Source organism: Apium graveolens, chromosome 8 (genome assembly GCF_009905375.1).
Source record: "Apium graveolens cultivar Ventura chromosome 8, ASM990537v1, whole genome shotgun sequence".
In the NCBI taxonomy this organism is placed as follows: Eukaryota; Viridiplantae; Streptophyta; class Magnoliopsida; order Apiales; family Apiaceae; genus Apium; species Apium graveolens.
Window position 1 is genome coordinate 252,160,527 of NC_133654.1, and position 10,225 is coordinate 252,170,751.

Genomic DNA, 10,225 nt, shown 5'->3' on the forward strand with positions numbered 1-10,225 from the left:
TCCAATCAGGATCCATTAGAGCTTCTTGAATTTTTTTAGGCTCTACTTGAGACCTTAAGCATGCGTGTAGGCACTCATTAGCAGTTGTACTTCTAGTTCTCACACCACCAGTAAGATCACCAATAATTGCTTCTCTAGTGTGACTTCTATCCCACTTCCTTGTGTGAGTCTGTTGACTTGTGCCTTCATCATTTTCTTCATCATTGGCATGACTTGTAGATCCTTCTTCTCTTTCTCCCCCTGATTTTGTGCTATCAAATTCAGGTGTTTTAGATGAGCTTTTTTTGCATGATTTTCCTGTTCATTAGTCTCTTCATTCAACATCTGTTGTGCATTGACTTCATCTTCATCATCAGAATCACTGTCAATATTGAGGTTATCAACTGCAAGGGCTTCAGCTTCATTTTCAACAAGGAATTCCAAGCCTGGACAATTGTCATCATCAAAAGTCACATATGTGATTTCCATAATCTTCTTTTAATCAATCACATAAACCTTGTAGGCAGTCCTCTCCAACGAATATCCCAGAAAAATTGCTTCAAAAACCTTTGAGCCAAATTTTCCCACATATTTAGAGTTGTCTTTTAGAATGTAACACTTGCTTCCAAACACATGAAGATGCTTTACAATAGGCTTCCTCTTAGACATGATTGAGTAAGGTGATTTTCTATGAGCCTTGTTAATGATATATCTGTTTTGAGTATAACATGCAGTGTTAACAACTTCCTCCCAGAAACTTGTTGGCAACTTGGCATTTTGCAGCATTTTTCTAGCAGCTTCAACTAATGTTATGTTCTTTCTTTCAACTACTCCATTTTGTTGAGGTGTTCTAGCAGCTGAGAATTCTTGAACAATGCCTTTTCTTTTACAGAATTCACTCAATATTGCATTCCTGAATTATGTTCCATTATCACTTCTGAATGTTTTTATACAATTAAAATCTTCAGCCTGCTTTTCTATCTTCTTGATGTGCTCAATTATGATGTATGGAGTCTCATCTTTCGAGTGCATGAACTCTACCCAAGTGTATCTTGATGTGCTCAATTATGATGTATGGTTGTATTGTTAAAGAAGCCAGAATTACATTCAACCCCCTTCTGTAATTATAAGACATCTCATATTTACAATTAATCAACCTATTATGTATATCCACTAGTAGTCAACATGACTCATATACTCCTACAGAATCTACAAAAAGTTGTTTGCAGAAATGTGCTATAGTTCTTATTATTACATAAGCTACTCACTCGATGGATGTAAATCTGTCATCTGTCGGGACTGTAAAGTTTATCCGTCGGGACTATATTAGATCATCCGTCGAGGGCTACAAAATACACTAAGTTAAATCTACTAAGGTGTTTTGTTTAGCTTATCATCAAATTCACAACATATTCCTAACACAGTGCTACATCATCAATGACAATATTTCCAGAAATAATCTTATCATATCCCATTGTGAATCATTTGATGTTGTCTCCAAAGGTCACTAAAGGGCGATCCTTCTCCTCAAACTGTGATAGCAGGGCCTTATCACCTGTCATATGTCTGGAACACCCACTGTCTATGATCCATATAACCTTCTTTATTTTGCCCTGCACACAATGAGTTTTAAGTGTGTTTAGCAACCCAAGCAGTGTTGGGTACTTTCTTCTTGTTAACTGATTTAGCAGAAGTAGAATGAGTTGTTTTAGATAAAATAGAATTCAATGACTGTTGTGCATTTTCCCTATCTGTTGTAGATCCTATTTTTGTTTCTTTAAGATCCACTCTCAGTTTGTGACAACTTTTCATCACTTTCAAGTTGCAAGGGATGCAATCAAACTTGTCACAAAATGAGTAAGGATCATTTGCATCTACTTCATTGTATTTACAGGCTCCTTCAGATGGCTTGCTAACAACCTTTTTATAAAGGTGAGTTAGGTGATTCATAGAGCCACATTTTTCACATTTCTTTCTTGGAGCATCTGCAACATAAGCAAAATTATTGCTTTTGTTTATCCCAATTTTTCCATTTGTATTTTTCTTTTTCTTTCTTGCATTTTCAGTTTTGGTTTCTTTGACAAGTGTCTTGGAACCTTGGTTATCCAGCCTGGTGGTAGAGAATGCAACCAACACTTAGTTTTGTCCCGAAGAAAGAATGGGAAAAGCCTCAACTTAATAGCATCTTCAGAGACATTGTTGAATTTGAAAGTGTCACATATCTCAATGAAATCTCTAATATGCATATTGGGGTCTTCAGTCAGAGAACCCCCAAACTGAACCGAGTTCTACACCATCTGAATCGTGCTAGCTAAGATTTCAAAAGTGTTAGCCGCGATGGCTGGTCTGACAATGCTAGACTGAATATCATTGATCTTTGGCTGAGAATAGTCCATCAAAGCCTTTGTATTCGCTTCTGGTTCACCCATTGCAACAAGAGCTTCTTCTTCTTTCTCAACTAAGATTTCTTCTTTAACTTTCTCCTCTACTTTTTCCAGTGTTCTCTTTCAAAGTTGAGAACGCGGCATATACGCTCTCCAAAGTACCTGAAAAAGCAACAAACAAACAAGTAAAATATCTGAGTCAATGAACTTTAACGACCACTGATGTCAAGCACATAAACTAAAATAACCACGAGTCCCCGGCAGCGGCGCCAAAAACTTGTTAGGAAGAAAACACACGTTAATATTCACGCAAGTATACGCGATCGCAAGTAATATAGAATTCTTTCTAGTTAGTTACCACAGATACTGGTTTAGGTTAATTTCAATTAATGTACTTATGCAATGATGGTATGGTTATTATTCAATGCTAAAATGATAACAAATTAAGAGTGGTTGTAACTAAGATTAACAAAGAGATTATACTAAATAATATTAACTAAGAGAATTAAGGTTGATTAACTTATATAACACAACATGGGTTTTTAACTTCATTAAATACTTCATTCAATAGTCTTTTCATTCTTAACCTTAGCATGCAATGGTGATGACACTAATCTGATAACACGAAACTAGTAAACACCAACTTCCATTGTGCGAATACCCTACTACCAGACATCCACAAAAGAGATAGAAGCTGTATAGACACCAATTATATAGAGACCCTATATGTCTATAGAATTTGACAACATAACGGTTTAATGCGCAAGTTATCAATCATGATTACATAGGAAAAGTAAGATGGTTAAAATTACCTAGAATCATGCATATAAATACATGAACCTATGCTTTCATGGCAAGTTCTAAACCTCTAAATTCATTTTCGCTTCAATAGAGATTAACACGCTATCTTATAAGTTTGCGACGCTCATAAGACGAATAAGCACAACCAATACTAGGATATCATACAATCACCATATACTAAGGTATCGAAACAAATTAACTAAAGAAATCCATAAATAACTCCATTAGAAACCCATGATAACGATTAGCCCATAACTGAACTCATCATCACTGTGGATTCCGATGAAAGCATGGTATAATAAACTAAGTCTTTATAAATACGAATAATAAACAAAGTACGTTAAACAAGAGTATAGGTTCAACAAATAGGAAAACTAGCATCCAAGATTATAACTTGAACAAAGAATCACAAGAATAAACTAGATCATCTTGGCCTTGGTTGAATTGTGCTATGCGGTCTTTTTACGTCTTCTCCTTAAGCTCTATTATGTATCTCTCTTAAAAATGATCTTAAGTTATCATTATATAGCAGCCCTGATCAGCAAGAAGTCCAGAAATCAATATTCTATTCAAATCATGATTCTTGAAACCCGGCCTGGCACGGCTGCGCGCTTCACCGGCGCGGGCGCGCTGACATTCTGATCACCTGGCGTGGCCGCGTGCTACTACAGCGCGGGCGCGCTGACCTTCTGGAAAAAATTCCGATTTGCTATTTTTCTGGTTGGTTCGAGATGGTGATCGATGAGCAATCTTCCTGGACACATTCCTAGCACCAATTTAGCACCAAAATAATGTTAAATCTCCTGATTCTTTCAACTATGCCTGAAATGCAAAAACACTACAAAAACACATCAAATACACAAATAACTCGAGTACAAAATACCAATTCAAGCCTTTATAGAGCATTCTAAGTGGATATAAATGCCATTTAACAGATGCATCACCTAAAAAACATACCTTAAATGTTCAGGCAATGGTTTAAGCTCGAGTGTAGGAGCTTCCTCGATAGAAGGCTTGAGACACCCCTCAGCATTTTTCAGTTATGACATTCCAAGAGATTCAAAAGACATATCCAGCATTCTCTTCCATGGAGAAGCATTCAAATACTGCAACTGTGCATCACCTTCATCATCTTCACTATCTGAATTCCCCAATAAGGCCTTCTCTAAGGCATCAGACCTTAACATTTGATCAAGTTCTGAAGTAACCACGTAATTGACCAGTTCCACTTTTAAGCACTCCTCGTTATCAGTAGGGAATTTAATGGCATTGAATACGTTGAAAGTCACATCCTGATCCAGCACTCGCATAGTGAGCTCACCCTTCTGCACATCTATCAAGGTTCGACCAGTAGCCAAGAATGGTCTTCCCAAGATTATGGGAATCTTTTTATCCTCCTCGAAATCAAGAATTATAAAATCAGCAGGAAAGATGAGTTTGTCCACCTTGACCAAGACATCCTCCACAATGCCTCGTGGATATGTAATAGAATGATCGGCCAACTGCAAGGACATATAAGTAGACTTTGGATCAGGTAAATCCAACTTCTTGAAGACAGGAAAAGGCATCAGATTGATGCTAGCTCCCAAACTACATAAACACTTGTCGAAAGATAAGTTTCCAATCATGTAAGGAATACTGAAGCTCCCAGAATCTTTAAGCTTCGGAGGCAACTTCTGTTACAGCACAACACTGCATTTTTCCATTAGAGCAACGGTCTCTAAGTCATCGAGCTTCACTTTTCGAGAGAGAATAATTTTCATAAGCTTCGCATATCTAGGCATCTGTTTAAGAGCTTCAGCGAAAGGTATGTTGATATGAAGTTTCTTGAACACCTCCAGAAACTTCACAAACTACTTATCCAACTTTTGTTTCTGCAGTCTCTTAGGAAAATGAGGTGGAGGATAGACCTGTTTTTCCCCTGTATTACCCTCAGGAGGAGTGTGTTCCACAGTTTTCTTCCTTGTTTCCACTTTTGCTTCCTTCTGCACTTCTTCTTCAGCCACAGCTTCATCTTCCGAAACTTGAGATTTTTCGGGATTTGCAACATTCCCAGGCCTCAATGTATTTGCCTTAACCTGCTCTTTAGCTTCCTTCTTGCCTAAAACTTCTGTGTTGCTAGGGAGAGTACCAGGTTGTCGATTCAGCAAAGCATTGGCAATCTGCCCAATTTGTTTTCCATGGTGTTAATAGAAAACGCTTGGCTCTTGCACATGAGCTTCAACTCCTCCAATTCAGATTTTTCATTAGATTATTGCAGTTGGAGTTGTTGTCTTGGTGCATACTACGGTTGCTGAAAACCAGGAGGGTTATACTATTTTGCTGTATACTGCTGATAAGGTTGTTGAACCGCATTCTGAGTGTTGCTCTGGCTAAAGTTAGGGTGATTGCGGTTGTTGGGATGATAAGTGGCTGGAACTAGGTGCTGCGATCTCTGAAAGTTGATCACGAACTGAGCTGATTCACTAGAAATAGCACACTACTCCGTCTCATGGGCACCAGCACAAAGTTCACAAATAATAGTGATCTGATTAACTCCATAATTAGCCAAAGAATTCACTTTCATTGTCAAAGCCTTAATCTGAGAAGGTATAGCAGTAGCTGCATCTACCTCTAGAATTCTCGCTACCTTCCCTCGGGGTAATCGTTGAGAAGAGTTATGGTATTCATTAGCAGCCATCAGTTCAATCGCTCATAAGCTTCATCATAGCTCTTAGCCCATAAGGCTTCACCTGATGCTGCATCGAGCATGGGTCTAGACTGTGCTCCCAAGCCATTATAAAAGTAGTTGATAATATTCCAGTCAGGCATCCCATGATGAGGACACTTTTTAAGAATCTCCTTATAACGATCCCAAGCTTCACACAAAGACTCTCCAGATTGCTACGCCAATTGAGTAAGAGCATTCCTGATTGCAGCTGTCTTCGCCATAGGGAAGAATTTAGTAAGAAAATTTTAAGCAAGATCTTCCCAAGTAGTAATAGAGCCTGGCGGTAGAGAATACAACCAACACTTAGCTTTATCCCTCAGAGAGAATGGGAAAAGCCTTAGCTTAACAGCATCTTCAGAAATATTGTTAAATTTGAAAGTGTCGCAGATCTCTATGAAATCCCTAATATGCATGTTAGGATCTTCCGTTGGAGAACCCCCAAACTAAACTGAATTCTGCACAATCTGAATCGTGCTAGCCTTTATTTCAAAAGTGTTAGCCATGATGGCTGGTCTGACAATGCTAGACTGAATATCATTGATCTTCGGCTGAGAATAGTCCATCAAAGCCTTTATATTCGCTTCTAGTTTACCCATTGCAACAAGAACTTCTTCCTCTACTAAAACCTCTTCCTCTTCTTCAACAAGAACTTCTTCCTCTACTAAAACCTCTTCCTCCTCTTTATCCAATGTTCTCTTTCGAGATCGAGAACGCGTTACCATAAACGCTCTCTAGAGTACCTGAAAAAGCAACAAGTAAACAAGTAAGTAAAATATCTGAGTCACTGAACTTTAACGACCACTGATGTCAAGCATATAAACTAAAACTTAACACCGAGTCCCCGGCAGCGGTGCCAAAAACTTGTTAGGACGAAAACACGCGTTAATTTTACACGCAAGTATACGTGTTCGCAAGTAATATAGAATTATTTCTATTTCGTTCCCACAGAGACTCTTTTAGATTAACTTCAATTTATGCACCTATGCAACAATGGTATGGTTATTATTCAATGCTAAGATGATAATAAGTTGAGATTGTTTATAACTACAAAATTATTCTAACTAAGATTAACTAAGAGAATTAACGTTGATTTACTTATATAACACAAACATGGGATTCTAACTTCATTAAATACTTCATTCATTAGCCTTTTGTTCTTAATCTTAGCATGCAATGGTGATGACACTAATCAGATAATACGAAATTAATAAAAACCAACTTTCGTTGTACGAATACCCCTACTACCCGACATCCACAAAAGAGATAGAAGCTGAATAAATACCAATTATATTGAGACCCTATATGTCTATAGAATTTGACAACATAACGGTCTAATGCACAAGTTATCTATCATGATTACATAGAGCAAGTAAGATGGTTAAAATTACCTACGAATCATGCATATCAAATACGTGAACATATGCTAGCATGGCAAGTTTTAAACCCCTTTATTCACTTTCTATTCAATAGAGATTAACACGTTATCTTATAAGTTCGCGACACTCATAAGACAAATAAGCATAACCAATACTAGGATATCATACAATCACCACACACTAAGGTATCGAAACAAATTTAACTATTGAAATCCATAAGTAAATCCGTTAGAACCCCATGATAACGATTAGTCCATAACCGAACTCATCATCATCGTGGGTTCCGATGAAAGCATGGTATAATAAACTAAGTCTTTATAACTGAATAAATAATATAAGTACATTAAACAAGAATAATTGGTTCAACAAACAAGAAAACTAGCATCCAAGATTATAACTCAATTAAAGAATCACAAGTGTAAATAAGCTTTTCTTCTCCTTTGTTGTATTTATACTCCTAGGTCTTCTCGTTGTCTCTCCTTAGTATTCAATACGTGTTTCTCATTAAAAACGTCTTTTATAGGCTTTATATAGGTTGTAGAATCAAGCTGGGCTTCAAACTCCCAAAATCCAAGTGGAAACGGAATTTTGAAATCCCGGCCTGGCACGACCGCGCGTTATTCCAGTGTGGACGCGTTGTCTTTCTGCTTCCCTGGCGCGGGCACGCGCTATCACAGCGCGGGCACGCGCTATCACAGCGCGGGCGCGCTGACCTACAGGAATTTCTTCTTCTGCTTGTTTTTTCTGGCTGGTTTGAGATGGCATTCCATGAGCTTTCATCCTAGGCACATTCCTAACACCAATTTAGCACCAAAGCAATGCTAAATCTCCTGATTCCTTCAACTATGCCTGAAATGCAAAAACACTACAAAAATACATCAAATACACAAATAACTTGAGTTCAAAACATCAATTCAAGCCTTTATAAAGCATTCTAGGTGGATTTAAATGCCACTTAACACTTATGGGAGTCCACCAAGGTTTAAATATTAGCCTGCTGACTTTGAACCATGGCTGTGAGTTGGGAGACTTGATTTGTTAGAGACTCATTGGCTGACTGTAGGGTAGAGACCTGAGATTGAAGAGCCTGGATATGCAAGTTTGTTGATGTTTAGATGGGTTGTTGAGAGCTTGAAGGTAGAGGGGTTCCAAAGGTGGCTTGCACAGCTTCTTTTATTCCTTCCATCAAAAGTGCTGATGGCTCATATCTACTTTGAGTCTAGTGTCATTAGAATTTGTAATATGTTGTTGAACCACTTCATGCAGAGCCACAAAATATTGCCTTAGACTTTTAACACTGGCATCCACTGTAGTCAGATCAAATCTTGCCATCTAGTCAGCAAAATTTTGGAATTTTGATTGAATCTTGACTTGTGAAGGAATGATTCATCCATCTTATCCCTCACCAATTTTCTGATCTTGTCCTGATGCCCAGTCAAAGTCACTTGAAGTGCTTTACCAAAGAGGTGAAAAGCCTTAATTTGAGCCTTGTAGACTTCATTGACTGCATCATACACTTCCTGTGGAGTGAGGACCTTGGCATTACTCCCCAAAATGGTAACATATTCTTCCCTGAACTTTTCCAATACTTCATCCATCTCCAAGGTGAAATCCTTAAGGAGCCAGGCATCCACATTCCCATCCTGCTCAGCTTCATTCACTATCTTCTACTTTTGCTTCTCAATATCTTTATTATAAGTTAACAGAATTTTCTAATAGTCTTGATTTGTCATGTCTGTAGTAAGCAGATGTTGTGTGATATTTGCAAGGCCTGAAAATTGATCAACCAAAAGGTCATCTACTATTGTTGGTTGGGATTGAGCATTTTCTAACTACTGTTGGATTGGATGAGATGATTTTTGTGAAGGGTTGGATGTTGAAGGAATGTCTGTAGGTTGTGAGGTGGAGGGTAGGGTTTCAGTAGAACCACCTGTGACAGAAGTCACAGTTTGACTCACAGGGTGACCTGTGGTTGTGATAGTTTGTCGTTCTCCACTTGTAGTGGGAACCTCTATTTGAATTGGAGGGGAGTTAACTAGTTTATTGTCATGCCCTTGTGTTTCTTTCAAAATACTGTCACTTGAAAATGATGTACTTGCCTCCCCCATAGCAGGATCATTGGCAATTGAACTCCTAGCTTCAATTGTGAGTACAATCTCAGCTAGGGTTTTGAGGGGAGTTGTTCCTCCAACAGGAACCTCCAATTGAATTGGAGAAGATTTAGATAGCTCTCCCTCAGGAGTACTACCCTCAAACCTTACAGCTTGTGAAGGTTGATTTGCACATGAAGGTGCATTTGTAACCAGCACAGGGTCTTTAGTGAAAACTGATGAAACCCCTGTGTTTGTGTTGGTGTTATCAAGGTCTACCCCATCATGTAGCCTCTCACCAACTAAATTTGGTTCCTGGGTGGTGAACACAGTTTCTTTAACCATGTCAATTGTTGTTGGTAACTCTTGAGAATCAGATTCAAGATTTTGATTAAATGAAGAAGAAATTTAGGAAATTAGAGTTTGGATTTCAGAGTTGAGTTTTGGAAGCTCCCCCTAAATGAATAATGGAGCTTCAAGAGATGTGCTCTCTTTGTATGTGCCATCCTTATTTCTCCTTTCATACACTTGAATTTGTTCAAGTGATGGTGCAGACTCTGTACAAGATGTATTAGGGTGAATACTTTGTTCAATAGAGACACTCTGTTGAGGATGCCTCTAGAGTCTGTTTACTTCCCTATTTTACAACTGCATCCTATTGGGGGGGTGCAGAGGTGGCTTGAGTGGTCAACTCAGTTTGTTTAACCTTCTTTGTCTTCTTGACCAAGGGTGACTCTTGTTATGTTTGGTCCTCACCACTCTCATTTATTATTGCTAAAGGTGCCTGCTTTCTCTTCTTTTACTCACTTCACCCTTTTGAGAGGATGAAGTGGTTGGTTTCCTAGATTCTAATGGTAAAGAAGAAAGGGTCTCAGTAAGGTCCCT

At 38.3% G+C, this 10,225-nt stretch overlaps 1 non-coding gene across 1 annotated transcript; it reads left to right on the plus strand.

The window, feature by feature from the left end:
• Positions 1-5,973: 5,973 nt before the first annotated feature.
• LOC141682252 (small nucleolar RNA R71) lies at positions 5,974-6,080 on the plus strand. Its single transcript, XR_012559653.1, has one exon. It is a non-coding gene; the product is annotated as a small nucleolar RNA R71 (small nucleolar RNA).
• The last annotated feature ends 4,145 nt before the right edge of the window (positions 6,081-10,225 follow it).